The sequence below is a fragment of the Falco naumanni genome, chromosome 12, assembly GCF_017639655.2.
Source record: "Falco naumanni isolate bFalNau1 chromosome 12, bFalNau1.pat, whole genome shotgun sequence".
NCBI lineage: Eukaryota > Metazoa > Chordata > Aves > Falconiformes > Falconidae > Falco > Falco naumanni.
Window position 1 is genome coordinate 33573547 of NC_054065.1, and position 16118 is coordinate 33589664.

Genomic DNA, 16118 nt, shown 5'->3' on the forward strand with positions numbered 1-16118 from the left:
GTAGGTGGCTTAATTACACTTCCTCTCATGAGGTGCAGAGCGTGTGATGGCATTTCAGCCCCTCTTCAAGCCAAGCCCCATTGAATGACTCTCTGAAAAACAAAAGCAATGAATTAAAACCAAAGCAAAACTAGCTGGCAAGAGTTTCACAGATCAGCCTGGGATTTCTCCAGTGTTGGGCAGCTGCCCAAGCCATAGGACCTGAGATGAGCTAGTTAGAAAGGGAAGGTGGAGGCACTTGTCTCAAGCACTTGAGAGGCTTCAGTTGGATTTCCAGCTTGGCCATGAGCTCTCAGTGAGCCCTTGGACAGCTTGGCTTTCTAGGACATGGAGGGAACACCCCTGCCAGGTCTGTCCTGTGTACCTGCCTCTTGGAGCAGAGACCATTTTTCACAAGACAGCCACCAAAGAGCTCACAGTACTGAACACCAGATCATCTTCCACCTTGGTTCTCCTCCACAGCCATGCTCAAGCCATGGTGGCAAATGGGGGTGCACCAGCTTGTTCCGCTTACTGTGTTTCAGAGTTTGGTACATAATCACATCTCAGCTACAGTCTCAACAAAGGTTTCTATAAATACAAATATTCCAGCAGCACAGTATCTGAAGAGCACAAGACCAGCACTGGTTTGCAGCTGTAGCTGGGTGCAGGCAAGACCCTGCAGACTGGACTGGAGACATCATCTGCCAGCAAAGTCGTCCTTGTCCTTCATAACCCAGGAGGGACAAGAGCCTCCCGTGCTCCCAGAGCCTTGGACATCCGCCACTGACCTGGCATGTCAGACTCTCTCAAACTCTTCTGCAGATGGTGAAGCTGCAACCCATCTCTGCTGTGACCTGATTTCCCTGACCTGCCTTGCGGCGAGTGCGCAGTAGCTGGCAGCGGCCAGTGCCTGCCTCCCGATCCCAATCCCGAGGCGGAGGGCAGGTGCCTGGGCACCCACCACCCAGGCATCCCTGCTGCCCGTGCATTTCTGAGTGTCCCAGGTGGGGACAAGACCAGCAAGGGATCTGTGGCACCATGAGGAGTCACCTCCTCGGCAGTAGGTGCCTGCTGCTGCTAGCCATGCAATCGCAGCTCCTCTTGCCGCGGTAACTCCAGTCTCCTTCCTGTGGTTATTTATTAACAGTATGACAAGCAAAGCAAGAGAAGGTCCCTTTCCCAGAGAATCTGCTAAACCTGGACATACAAGGGCATAGAAATGAAGCATCATTTTCCCTGAAGGAGCTGAGACACAGGTGTTAAAGATCAGATCCAACACAGGCTTTAGCTGCCTGGGGTTCAGACTTTAGGTGTCTATGTGCAACCCTGCAAACCTTGAACATCTCCTAGGCAGCTGGTCAGCCTGAGTGGGCACACATTTTCCCAGGACACATGACAGTGAAGTCCTGCAGGCAGAGTGAGGAATGGAGATGGGTAGATGCTTCACCCACCAGGCTGTTGTCCTAAAAGGGCTCCACATACAGCAGGGACCCATCTGCTTCAGCATTTCCTTCCCCACACGTGTCCCGCATCTGCCCACGCTGACACAAACTGCTTTCATTGTCCATCAGTTCACCGGAGAGTCTCCCACCTGCATAATGCAAAGGTAGCTAGAGGGCAACTCATTAGAGACAATTCCTAAGATCCTCTTTTATAGACTGGGTAAACTCTGCAACTTGTCAGTGAAAATCAAACAGATTTTCATGGAAATCTGGTAATATTCAGTGAAAAGCTGTTAGCGTGCATAATGAGAAAATACCTAATTCTCCCAAAGAAGGTTTTATGCCCATAAGTGCATCTACAATAACCTGGAAGGGTTAGATTATAGCTAGTAATGTCACACAGACCTCTAAAGGAGATTAACTCAGGAGTTTTGTTATTAAAGGTGTACTGTTTGTAAGTCTAACTCCACTATAGCGATGGATACTAAACAGTACTACAAAAGGTTAACAGCCCTGAGCGGCTCTGCGAGACAACTTGCCCACATTGGTGCATGTTCCGATAAAAAAAGATCTCAATAAATGACAAATGGAACAGCCGTCCTATTCAGTCCCCAGCCTGTCTTACTTGCTCTCTAATATTATTTGCCTTCATGAAATCCTGTTATAGTCTTTTCCCTGGTTTTGCCAGCAAGACGATGATTCTTTCAAAGTCACGGGGCTGGTATCTCAGCTGCTGTGGACTGACCCAGCTTTGGCAGCTAATGGGACTACGCTGACTTACATCAGCTGGGAATCTGGTTGCTCCCTGCTTCACGTGGAATGGACTCACAAAGATTATCAGTTAGCTTTAAGACTATCATGTTTTTATTGTAAGGAAATCACTCTAAAAGCATTTTTCCCTATTTGGTTTTTAAGAATCCAATCTGCTGCTGTAGCTTAAGGACAAATAATTTCACGATTATCACCAGCAGAGCCAAGGCCAACCTGAGAAATTGTTATTTATTTCCTGATAACATAATCCATATTCCACAGAATTTACCATGTGAAATATACTCCTGTGTAATACCAAAGTGTTAGTGGCACAGAGTAAAACGACAAGCTGGTTTGAAATGCAGAGATTTTGAAGGAAAAGATACAAAATCACATAATGCAGCTCCATAATCGTTTGACAATAAATGATCCTTTTATCCGATTATTATTTCAGTTGCGTGTCTTTAATAACATGCAGCAGCTACCCATTCCCCAAAGCATCTGAACCACAGTTATGATCAGAGCGTGGTGGCCTGTAGCAGGAAAGCGGGGTCCTGGTCCTTCATTACACCACACACAGCCTGAGCTCCTTAAATCTTAGGACCATCAGTGGGAAGAGACATAGGATTACATCATTAATTGCTTTAAACTGCAGCAGCTCCAATGAAGTCGTTGCACCAGTGGTTACCAGCTGGCAGGCAGGAAATGGCAAGGACCGATACGAGAATATAAAGACAGCATCGAAAAGGACTGTGACCAATACAGCCAAAGAAAGTAAGGAGGAAGTCTCTACATTTACCAAGAGCAAACATGATCTCCTGCTTGTTAGCTAGCTTTCCTACAACACACTGCTTGTTAAGCTGCTGTTCACCATCCAGAATAATTTTCTTTTAGTCAATAAACTTTCATATTTTTAAACAAGGGAAGAAGCAGTGGTCACACCTTTTGGTGATAGCTACAGGAAACTACCAGCTCCTTCACTTTTCAAGGGGAAATTATCCAACAAAAACAGATAACTTAATTTGCAAATAATTTGGGAGAGCTAACACAGTGCCAGGGAAGTCCTGCTTTTTATGGTTTCAGGAAAGACAAATGATCCCTTTTCCATCAGATTAGAAGTTGGCTCAAAGAATGTAAGCATGTTGATAAAATAATGCTACATCTTCTCAAAGGAATTTGATTTCATTTTGGTTTAAAAGAAATGAGTATTATAAAATACTGACTGTGCCTATATTGACTAGTTTTGAATCTATTTAACTGCTAAATTCTCAAATCAACACCAGCCTATTCTCAGCCCAGTAGAGTCTGGTTAACCCCTGGGCTGCAAAGAAACGTTAAAAGTTACTGGGTTTTCATCACAGTTGCAGAGGATTTAAAAATGAGCACTAAATAGCACAGGGACAGGTCAGGTATGCAGAAAAATTTAACCACAACCGACAGAAATAAATCATTTTTTTCACAAAAGCTACAGCCAAACACAAGTCTACATCTCCACGGAAAAGGATGCTGACTGGAGACAGTCCTTTGGGATGGTGTCTAAAACAGCTGAAGAAGAGGTTGAATAAAATGCCATGGTTGCAACAGTCTTACTCTGAAGTGAGATGAATTTGGGTAAGAAAGAAGGATATATTTTTTACCATGGATTCCCTAATGGGCAGGCAAAAAAATGGACTGTTCTCAGCTGCAACAGCTATGAACTTAGCTGCTCATACATGGTGTTATGTGTACATGGGGTACAGTAAAATTATTCACCCTCAGAAAAGACATTCTCAAAAACTAGGGCATAAAGATATGGGGCAGAGACAGATTTTTCTCTTTTTGTTTTGGTTTTTTATTGGTTTTTTTTGCTTTGTGGCCCCTGGGGACTGAGTGACAGAGATGTAGAGGGGGATTTGCCATAGGTAACTCACCTAATCAGTGCACAAGAAAATACATGTTGAATTTCTGGAGGAGAAGGTCAGGAAAGATGTAATTTCTTCTGCCTTCAAAAATTCTGTAATTGGAAACGAAGAGTCCTTGCATTTTGCCTTCCAAATAGTCTAGTGGAAAAAATAGTCTAGTCCTACAAAACCGCAAAAGAAGCATGGTAACCATGCTGCCTTGGTCATCACTTGCTGCCCTCCCTCAGCAAGATGCCGGCTGTTTGGGAAACACCATGTGACCTGGGCTGCTTTGCTGCTAGCTACAGACCAGTTACACTGACCCATGTCATGGGTCTGATTTTCACATGCCCCACTCTACCCAATTCCCACTGAAAGTGATGCACACTGCAGGCTCACAGCACCCTAGAAAATTCAGCACCATGCATCTGTACAGCAATGCTTGTGGGCTTTTAATGTCTTTTTCTTGTAATAAACAGGCAATGATGAATGTGGTGAAGGAAGATGTGCCAGAGCAGAGTTATGTGTCCGAGAACAAGCCACCAGAACCAGGCTGGACAGGAACGAAGCAGCTGACCTAGTGCAAATGCACAGACCTTTGTTAAAGTCAGGCGCTATGCTAAATAATTCAAGAGAAAATTCTTATTAAACCAGTACTTTTATAGAAGTCTTCACAGCTGTCAAAGATATTTGCAGAGCAGCAAGTTTTCTGTCTTTACCCTGACCAATGACTTGAAGTTAAAGATAGTCATACAGACCATCTACAACAGCAGCCTCTGAGATTTTCCAGAAGAAATGCAGATGTTCATGTAGCACATTCACACCTCCTGACCACAGCTTGCTTGTCTATAACTTTTCACAGCTCTGGTAGTAGTCCCTGGACTGCCAAGGGTCATAACATCTGGCTGAAATCCAGTGGTCGAGGAGGTGATGATATAGCAGGAGTTGAATAGCTATATTAAGGGCTGCAAGGCATGCAAGGTAAGCAGCTGAGCTAAAACCCAGCTCAGGAGGGCCCTTGTCCTTCCTCGTGATGGTGAAGAAACATCACCAGGTTCAAAGCTGGATAACTGGACCCTTAGACATCTGCAGAGATTTTATCAAAGGCGGTAAGAGCACAAACTCTTTCTTTGGCATGTGCAGATTAATTGAAACGTCTAACCAAAATGCCCAGACCCACACCTCATCTATAGTTTTTGTCTACTGATTAGGTAGCAGTTTGAGTTTTTGAACTGGAAAACTAAATGAGGTGCCGAACACTAAGCAAGACTGTCCATTCAGTTGGACTCCTTTCCTTCCAACATGACTCTCTACCAGCTCCAGCAAACTCAGACCAGAATAAACCTGGTATCTTTAAATCAGGCTGAATATGTTGGTGGCTCTGGTACTCCTTTGGCTGTTGAAATCCCAACATAGGATTTCCCCAGAAATGGAGGAGTGGTTCAGTTACAGGATTGGGGTCACATCTCTGAGCACAGAGCATGTGCACCAGTGATGGCAGTACAAGCTGACAGCTGTCATATATTTTCTCTCACCACAAAAAAACCCCATGCTATTAAATAAGCAAAAAACTTTGCACAACACATGCCACCATTACACCAGCATCAACCCAGAGACTTAGAAACACAGCGAGGCAGCATCCCTGGGAACTGCTCTTTTCCTCCTAGGCATCCCACCCATCGTGTGTTCACTCCGAGAATGAAGCGAGAGCTGTGTACATGTGGGGAGAAAGGCGTTTGTCCAAATTACCTTATTTATTCATGGCTCTTCCTTAATAGTAATGATAAGAAGAATAAATCCTGTGGGAGCAACGTAACCAATTCATGCACGGATGTGCAAATGGGCAATTTGCAAACTAATTGCCCCCACACAATATGCTGTGCAGACAGGTTGCCCGAACACTGGCTCTGCGTAGTTTTTGTACGTGGCGGCTGCCTGGTAAGAGGCGGTTGAAATGCTTTCTGGGCAGACAATGGGCTTGCTCAAGTGTGCAACTATTTCGGAGGGAAGCTATCCCGCCCACCCCGGGTGGCGAAGGTTTGTTCTGCCTGCGTCCAGCTGCCATGCCATGCCAGGAAAATACAGGGGCCATGTGCGGGACAAAACAGTTTTGCCTTAGTGCCTCAGAAGGACGCAGAGAATATCAGCAGCATATGGGCCTCAGGGGATTTCGGCCATTTAACAAACATTATATGCTCCATAACAAAACAACAATATTTTGGTACTTAGATCAACCAAATAACTAAACTAAATTCCCTAGACGGTGAGGGCTGGTATGCTAATTGGCTTGCCTTGTGGATTTTCTATGCCGCTCCCCAAGAAACAGATTGGCCCATTTTTCAGGCAACTGATTGTTAATTGGAGTAATGAATAGCAAGCTGGAGGGGCTGATCACTTCGCTTGGTAAATTCAAATCCCTGTTATTCACGAGGCCAAACCAGAGGTGAAGTGGTTTCCATGGGAGGTGGGCAGATGGAGTGCTGCCAGGTCAACCCAGAAGCATTTTTCTTTCCCTTTACTCTGGGAAATCAGGGGAGGGTTTAGCACCGGACTCCTCCATCCCTCTGGGATGCTGTGCTCTTCAAACAGCTGAATCACCTGTAAGAAGAGCTTCACCCACAGGCTGCAGAGGCCAGCCGAAGTACCTTTATTGAGCAGGCCTCTGCAGATCTGCTCTGGCTTTGCATCCCTACCACGAGCAAGCCCTACTGCCACTGGGGAAGTCCTTGGTTTTGCTATGCTTTGCTTCCCTGGTAGCTCTGATGGGCTGGACAGCAGAGCTGGAGGGGTAGGAGCAGGCTGGTGCAGCCAGATCAGCATGACACAGCTCCAAGGCTTTTCCCTCCATCATCCCAGCTCCTGCATCCTCAGCAGGCCACACAGCCACTGCCCCTTCCCCTTCCCACTCACTCACCGCAGGTGGTTCTGGTTCCCCACTATCCCAGCTTCCCATGTCAGAGGAACACAACTGGGGTGTAGGGAAGGTGAAGTCTGGGGTCCTGCCTACTCTTTGATCCAGAAGACCCAGCCCTCAAGCCGGCATTGGCAAGGCTAAAGGCTCTTACCTTGTTTCCCACCCCACTCTCTCCAATGACTGGCTTTGATTTCAAAGAGAGTGTGAAAATGCTGAGCCCTCCCTGTTCCCACAAACTTTGCTGTAAACCATGCTCTCAGCATGTCGCTCTGCAGACCAGGCTCCAGAGCCGCAAAGGGACACTTGCATGCTCTTTTGAGCAAGCCTCCTTGCAAATGCTTTCGGCGCCATGAGCTGAGGCAATGACTGCCTCAAAACCATGCCAAACTATTCACCAAAGACTTTAACTAAGACAATTTTAGGAATGGGTCCCTTTAGGGTATTTCAAATACTATTCTGCAACTGATGAGCTTTTCAGTTCATTAGCTGAATCAAAAAATAGCTTTTCTAAATTCACAGAGCTACCCAACCAGAATATTTTAACTTATTAATACATCACCTTTCCAGACAACCACAGTTAAACTTTCTACTAAAACGTAGCAACAGTTTCAGTTGCTTGTGCTCCAACAAATGCAGTTTGAGTTTCATGTTGAGCATGAAGGTGGCTCAAACCAGCACACAGGTGCGTAACATCAAAAGTCACTTCTGAGAATCTCACAGCATAATTTTTCTGCATGACGATATCAAAGTAACTGAGCTCATCAGAGAGGCTAAGATTACACTTTGAAAGAAGAGATTTATTTTCATAAATTATATTAGAAGACAGGTAGGTGACCCCATTTACTGAGAAAAAAGGTGGCACAAGAGAAGACACTCTATATTCAAAAGCAATTAATGTTTTTCAGTGTCTGTGTTTCTGACTGCCCAAGGTGGGTGCTCCAAAAGGTCCAGCTCTTAAAAGGCAGGGAAGCTGGTTGTGGAAAAAAGTCTTTAAAGTGCCTCAGGTTGAAAAGCAGAGATTTTCTATGCTTGCTTCTCTGAGCTGATCATAACTATTCATCCAGGCACTTCTGCATTCTTTTTTTATATACAAGTGCTTTATAATCAACAGTGAATTTATCACTGGGATACTAGAAAATACATTCATTTCATAGGAACTAAACCACTGAAAATCGAGGTTCAAGGAAGCTCAGAAATACTGGAGAACACTCTTTCAGCTCCTGAGGCATGAATGATTGAAGGCTAACAACTGGCTGACACTAATATTTATTTGTCAGTAGCTGGTGCAAGAAATGAAAAGCTAAATGAGAATGCTTCTTTTCTTTCAAAGGTGCACAATGATTATTTCACACACAAAACTTTCAGGCACTTCCTAACAAATGAGACGTTCACAGTGTTTCAGAGTGGAAAAGTGACTTTCTGGATCATTCTCCCTTATGAGACTCTAAGCATTCATCACTAATGTACAGGGTCGGGCAAAACCTCAGGGAAGACTGGGAGCAGTGAACTCCTCCTCAAGGGGCACTCGGCACAGCAGAACACCTCAAAAAATGGCTCTCAGGGCACAAGAAGCAACATTCAGAGAAGAAGAAATCAATACTGCACTCGGATCTGACGCAGATGGTTAAGCCGGGCACAGTCCTCTGGATACAATGCCATCTTTTTGAAGGTACCCTAAATTAAAGTCCAGGTTTGTTCCTGTGTGTTCCTCTGAAGCTTCTGAGATAAATACAAGAACAGCACCTGTGAACAGCTATTTACATCCCCCTCCATAAAGCCAACATGAAATTTTCACAGAGCTAAGCCCACAGAGCTGCATCTCAGACTCTCCGTAGCTTCAGCTCCTCTTGCTGCCCAAGGCAGGCAGCATAAGAGAAGGCTGTACCGCCTCAGACAGCACTGTCACGTTGGAACGGGCTTCTAGAGGTACTTTTTGCTTTTCAATCTGACCCAGTCATGTTTTCATACAATGAAGAAGAATGTGCTTGTAACTCTTCAAGTCAGATTTAATTTTAAGATTGGATACCTTGTGTGATATATGTAGTAGGGAGTTGGCAGCCAGCTTTATTTCTGTACTTCCATTTCTATATGTATCGAGCAATAGAATTATCAACATTAAGGAAAGACAGACACTTTTGGTTTTATGTTCTTCATAATTTTAAATTGCTTCTAACACGCTTCCTATAAGTCATTGAAAAAATGGTAAGACAGAAAATTTGTGATGAAACTAAACAGTGTGAAAACAAGTAATTATGTGAAGATGCAAATCATTGCACAAAACCCACAACCACTGTCTGTAGTCTGCAGTCTAACTGGCAGCTGATTACTAAGGGCATTCTTCAGAGGTCGATACTATCTAGGTCTTCGTTAGTGACCTGGAAGATGGGATGCAATGTACTCTCGGCAGGTTGGTGCTCTGCACCAAGCTGGAGGCAGGGCTGCTCTGCAGAAGGGCCTCAACAGGCTGGAGAAGTGGGCTGGCAGGGCCTCGTGAGGGCCAGCAAAGGCACGTGCCAAGTCCTGCCCCAGGGCAGACAGAACTCCCTACCCAAGGGGACAGGCTGAGGGCTAGCTTCATAGAAGAGCCCCCAGGGGCCAAGCTGACCAGGATCTGCTGATCATGCTTTTGCAGCAAAGGCAGCCAGACAAGCCCTGCGCTGTGTTAGCAAAAGGGGAGTCAGCAGGAGAGGGAAGAGACCCTACCCCTCCATTCAGCACTTGTTTGCTCAACCTGGAGAAGGGAAGGTAAAGGGGAGAGCTTATTGCTATCTGCAGCAACCTAAAGAAGAGAAGACAGAGCCAGGCTCTTCCCAGAGATCTTCAGTAACAGCTCAAGAAGTGATGGGCACAAGCTTGAACATGGCATGTTCCTACCGGGTGTCAGGGAACTTCACCTTATGGGTGGTTCAGTTCTGGGACAGGGCCCAAATAGTGTCCATCCTTGGAGCTGAAAACTCAACCAGACAAGGTTTTGAGCAACTCGATCAAACTTCAAATTTGGCCTTAGTTTGAGCATGGGAACTTCAAGAGGTCAGTTTGAAGCTAAATCTTTCTAGGTTCCAAATATCATGCACAAAATGTTGTTTAAAACCAGAGCATTTTTACCAAAAGCTGCTTTTTTGAACTTTAACATTACACATCATACAGTAATAAGTTCTCAAAAGCTCTATAGAAAAGGTTGGGACCAATTTTCTGCAGAGGAAGCAGAATGATAAGGTGAGAAAGGATGTTCTTCGCCCTCAGAATATTCACAGCTGACTCGAAGATTGTGACCAGATCATAAAAATCTTTATTAACAAATGCCTGGACAAGTCACAGGCTGTCTATTCAGCTAGACAAAGCTATGTCACTTGACAGCCAGTTTAGCTAATAAATAATATACATATTTGAACAAACACTTTGCCCACACACCCACTGGTAGAACATACATTTTTGACTGCCTGGAAACCCATTCCTAACATGAGACATGGGGAACAATTCCTGAAATTGTGAGCAGGTAAAAATGGTAGCAATTTTCACTTTACTTATCCTCCCCACCCATTTTTTCTTCAAAACAAGCTTCTTGAAGGAATTGCAGATAATATTCAACACAGTGCTATCTGATAGCCCACAGATGGATGCATTTCTAATGAATCTGGAGAAGTTAAAAATGCACTGATAGCAGACATGAAAAAAAACTGGGGAATTCTCCTTAATTAGATTACACTCTGCGCACTCTGTCTGGATGAATGAGGACACAGCAGTGGAAACCGCCTGACAGCATTGTTAATACAAGCGCTAGGGTTTGTAGTAGTGGACATCTGTTTCAAAGCTGTGATCCGGATCTGCCCCTAGAGGCCAATCAGCCGAGCTTCGGACCTCGGTCTAAAACATTAAAAGTAAAATTCATACTTGTTGGGAGCAGGTGCCATTCTATTAAACTCACCACATTTCAATGTCACCCCAGATTTCAAACAGGTCCTACAGTCTGCAACTGAGGCACAGGTACAAGGAGAAATATACCCATTCCTTATAAAATGCTTAAATATCATCAGGTGTCGTAATGCTGTTTCCCAGCCTAGAAATGTGTCTCAATAGAGTGACCAAAGTGCAAAGCACACGCAGCCCCTACTCGCTGCCCTGCAAGTCAAGGGCTTGAAAATTTTGCTATATTTTCTCCCTCATGCTTAATTTCATTGCATACAGACGTGCTAGAGGACATCCCCTTGCCTAAAGAGCAATAAAAACAATTTTACTTTTTTTTCTCTGAAAGCAGAATCAATTCATGTTTTATTGCAATAATCTAAGGCACAGGTCAAATGTGGAGGGGGCAGAGGGGGAAAATCTGGAAATGATTCTCTCATACGTCACTGCAGACAACAAGCACACACCTCAATGTAAATAAATAACCACTAAGCCATCCCCATTCATATTTCTAATTAGTGCAACCTATTTAACAACTAGACACATAATATAGGTCAATTATGTAGGTCATGATAAATTTGTGAAGAATTTGAGCCTGTAGGGCACCAAAAAGACCATGTTGAGGCAGCATTTTGAAAACAGCTCATTTCTGCACGTGGCTTGTGAACAGCAGTGAGGAACAGCAGAGACCCACTTGGTTTCTCTGTTTTGTGGTACTACAGCCACAACCACTAACAAAAACATCTGTGACATCCCCTGGGAGACACCCTCTGTGATACGATCACAGAACATAGTGAAGCCCATCCAGCATTTATTCTAGACAAATCCAATGCAAAGCCACAAAGATCATCAATAATACCCTACTGTATCGCAGAGCAAGGGCAAAATATATTCAGTTGGCCCAGCTCTAGAGTGCTTTAGAGTCTGAACTTAACGGCCACACAATACCTTTAGCTCGAAAAAAAAAGGCATATTACTTCAGACCACAGAAATCATTGGAGCATCATTAGAAAAGCAAAGTCAGAGCTCAAAAAGCAAAGCAGGCAGCGGCAGGGCTACATGTGAATATGGCAAAGGCAAGTTTTGATCCCGACTTCCTCAGAATTGGAGGCTTATGTGATTGTTTTGCCCACCCACTGCCCCTCCAAAACTATCGAACCAGTTACCAGTTTCGGCCACAATTGCCAGAAACATAAAACTCTCAAAGAGGTTTAATTTCTGTGAGTTTGACAAAAACTGGTGGGTATCCAGAGCAGAGAGAGAAATATGTTTTCTCTGTAGGAAAGGAAACGGCAACTCAGCATTTATCTAGTACTTTCGACCGTGGCCCTCTGACCAGGGACAGATGCAGCTCCAGAGAAGCCACAGTATGTGGCAAGTCCTGCCTTGCTAGAAATTTTGGGGAGGAATGAGGAAGAATCACAGTAGAGGGCATCAGAGGGCAGCAAGTGCCATGCGGGGTTTCAGGTTAAGTGACAGGACTGCAGAGCTGCCTGTCCTGCTCGGGGTACGGGTATGGAGGAGACGTGGGGTTAAAATACCACAGCAAACACTACAGGTGTGTGGTTTGCGGCGGGCAGATAAAGGGGTTGTGAGACTCAGATCTGTAGGGAAACAAGCTTAACGTTCACTGTTGAATGATCATCACACTTTTCTGCTAAATTTATGTAAAAGGTTAGCATTATAATTTGTTCTTTGAGATGAAGGGAGAAAATGACTCTTGGATGGGAATTTGAGCTGTAGGTTTAGTTGCTGTTAACTTCCCTTAGTATTTCCAAAATATTTTTCTTCTTCAGACAATCCCAACGCAGCCTGCTGTGGGACAGGATTTCTGGCTTCCTGGACTGCTGTTAGCAGAGGAACCCCAAAATCTCCAAATGCCTCAGGGAGTTACCTGGGGTACTACTCTTTTGGACCTTAAACATGCAATAATATTAAAAGCATTACTGGTTAAGTGGCTGGGGAGCATCTGGGACCCAGGAGACAGCTGGGAACTGGGATGCAGAGCCACAGCAGCTGGGAGGCTGGTGCCTGAGCACCTGTGGGCTGCTACACCTGCTTCAGCAGCACCAGCCACAAGCTGGAAACAGGATCCTCACCCCTTTGGATTTCCCAAACCTGCGCTGCTGCTTGGAAGAGCCAGTCCCCAAGCAGGGCAGGGGCAGCAGTGCCGAGGGAAACATGCTCTGCACAGGGAGTGTAATTAGCTATGCAGCTTTCATGTGCCACACATGTGCATCTGGGTCCACATAAGACAGCCCAAACTCCATCACTGTCCACATGTCAGCTGGTTGAACTCCTGTGTGCCTCTCTGAGGTGTGAGGAGATCGAGCATTTTGCGTAATTTAGCAGATGTTACTACCCAGCTTGCACAAAACAACATACCAATCATGTGCTGTTCATGGGTACAGTGTGCTAAAAATACTGACCTTGTATTTAGATCTACAATATAATCTTGTTACTGTCTGCAGTAGTCATGACTGAACTGGTGAAATAACCTTTTACTTACATAGTTTCTCACATTTGTACAATTTGTCTTTGACCACTATTTATTAATTCTCATTCAGAAATCCAACACAGTTGTTCTTATAAGACTGGAGTGAGAGAGATCATTTCCCAAATAATTGGTTCCCAATAAGCTGCATTTCAGCTTAGGTATGATATAATACACCAAGCTATGAATCTAAACGTGCACATATAGGTAGCATATACAATATGTAGATGACATATTTGGAAATTTTTTACAAACCTCAGACTATATGGCCTGAGTTAATCCTAGGAATGACCACAGTACTGTGTGTGAGAAAGTCTCAGGAACAAATGCAAACCTATAAACTATCTACACTTGGTCCCAGGTCCCCAAATGAGGCAAGGGGGTTTCCAAGAACAGTCTGAAAACTGTCCCCCATGCACATAAATCATGCGTTTCACAGGAGGTAAAAAAACCAACAACCCAGCATTACATTCACTTTTTGGAATCTCTAATCCTAACTGCAGCCCTGTTTATGAACGTATCTATGTTCACATGTTGCATCTGCAAGGTATTTCAACTATGAGAAATAAATACTGTACTATTTTGCCCCGGACCTGGGCAAATGGTGTTCCTGGTAACATACTGCTCTCTGCTGGCCTGGCCTGTTTTTCATGAGGGCCTAGTGGAAAAGGGGGAAGACCACCTTGTTTTGATGGCTCTTTAATTGCATCTTATAGCAATCGGTGACAGGAGCATCCTTCATTAGGATTGAAAAACATTATATTGCTAAGGAAAACACCTAAATACAACCTAAAAACATCTTAGGATATCGCATAAATCTTCTGTCTTGAAAAAATTGCAAGTAGTCCTTGAACCTGAGTAACTCTTCCAGAAGTATTCCTGTTTTCTTGCAAAACTGAAAGAAGAAATAAGCTGTTCATGTAGCAGGCTCCCCGTTGTAACGAGCTCAGACAAGAGTGTATTTTTAAGCGTGAGGGACTGAAGTCCTGTTCTGGGTTTTGGGAAACTTTCTCCTTGGTGGGAATTTTCACAGCAGCCCAAAATCCCTGCGACAACCACAGGGTTTGAGATGGGGCTCCCTGGTCTTTCACTTTAAAGGACAACTCCAGGCCTGGGTAGCTCCCTGGCCTGAAACTCACGACCCCATTTTTTGTTGTTTCACCAAAAGGGGATCACTCAGACAGACGAAAGCTACCCGAAAACCATCTTATTTGCATTTAATTAACCTTCACACTGCCACTAAGCATTGCTGTGCTACAGCTGCTACAGCAATAACCAGAAAAACCTGACAATTTTTAATCTGTCAACATCTCATATTTTGGGTCAGAATATGGTGATGCCACACTGCAGACCACCAAGACCAATCACCCATGTCCAGCTGCAAGTGTCATCTCCCTGTGAGTCCCAGAGATAAAGGGCATTTACCCAGCAGTCAGGCTGCATCTTTGCTGAAGTTCTCTTGTCTACCTTCTTGCCAATGGGTTTACAGCTCCTGAGATGCTGTGACCAACAGGAGTGCTACAGCAGATATTTTGGGATTAACACCTACAGAATTACCAGAGCACTCTCAGCTGTTTTTTTCCAAGCTGCTTGCAGACTCAGACAGGTTTCTGTGGAGAAACCACACTAAGTGCCAGGGTCTCGCTTACAGACTAGGAGACCTAGATGCTAAATATAGATTCTGTTGCAATCATGTCATGAGGGAGCCACAGATCTTAAAGATTTGAAGTCTTTGTGCCTTCATCTTCCTTTGCAGTATTCTCCCATTAACAGTGTGATTTCTTTTAAATATAATTGAACAACATTAAAACAGAAAAATAGTTGGAAAGATCAGTTTCATTTACCTGGGGAAAACAGGGAGTCTGATTTGAACAGTAACCAGTACTTGAAATTCATCAATGCCTGCTATCCGCAGGAATGGGAAAAAATGACTAATTTACTTTTCAAACACTGCTATGAGAGGGTCACCGGAATAAGTGACACCCTGAGAAACTCTGCGCTCATTCCTACAGTGGGGTCTGTCAGCACAAATGCCTGCGGAGCTGCAGGAGTGACAGCAAGGCAGTCTCCATCTCTTATCTTCACGCCTCATGTTTGTTTGCTGCTGTTCGCTCACACATCCTCTCTCCCAAAGGGCCTCTCCTCATTCTTCCAGACTGGGTGGAGCAGCAAGCTGCTGCAGGAGTAATTCTAGCTGGGGAAAGACAAATTTATGGAGGTGGAAGAAGAGCCATCAAGGAAATTACTCAAGCAGAAAAACTGCTAGAGGAACACCAAGTATGGAGAAAAAGCCCAAGTAGCTACCCAAGGGTGTCCTTTGCTCACACCTACCAGCGCTTTCTGACTCAGAACCGGACCAGACTCACAGGTGAAGAGCTCTTGCCAGGACTGGATCTCCCAGGGGGAGCAGAGGGCGCCTAGCAGGGCTGCAGGCACCTCTGGGGCGGCCTTGTCCCAGGGCTAGTGGGCCTCCGCTCCCACAGGCCCGGCCTGCCCTGCGGCTGCCTTCCGCGGGACCCGGCGCCTCCACCCTCACCCGGGGGACTGCTTCTCTCACACCTTTTCCTCACATCTCTGTTTCTGCGGCGTTTAGCCCTTTTTTAAGCACACTCTCCTCACGTCGGCGCTACCAAGAGGCTCTGCAGGTCTTGCGCTGGGTGTGCGTGCTTAACAACCCGCCATGTGGGGCCCGGGGCGGCGCCTCACGGAAGGGACCAGGCCGCGGCGGTCCCGCTCCCGGGGCGGGCACAACG

At 45.1% G+C, this 16118-nt stretch overlaps 1 long non-coding RNA gene across 1 annotated transcript; it reads right to left on the reverse strand.

The window, feature by feature from the left end:
* Window positions 1-15181: 15181 nt before the first annotated feature.
* LOC121096217 lies at window positions 15182-16050 on the reverse strand. The gene is made up of 2 exons (XR_005830398.1): window positions 15697-16050; window positions 15182-15559 (listed from the first exon to the last, which is right to left on the reverse strand). It is a non-coding gene; the product is annotated as an uncharacterized LOC121096217 (long non-coding RNA).
* Window positions 16051-16118: the final 68 nt, after the last annotated feature.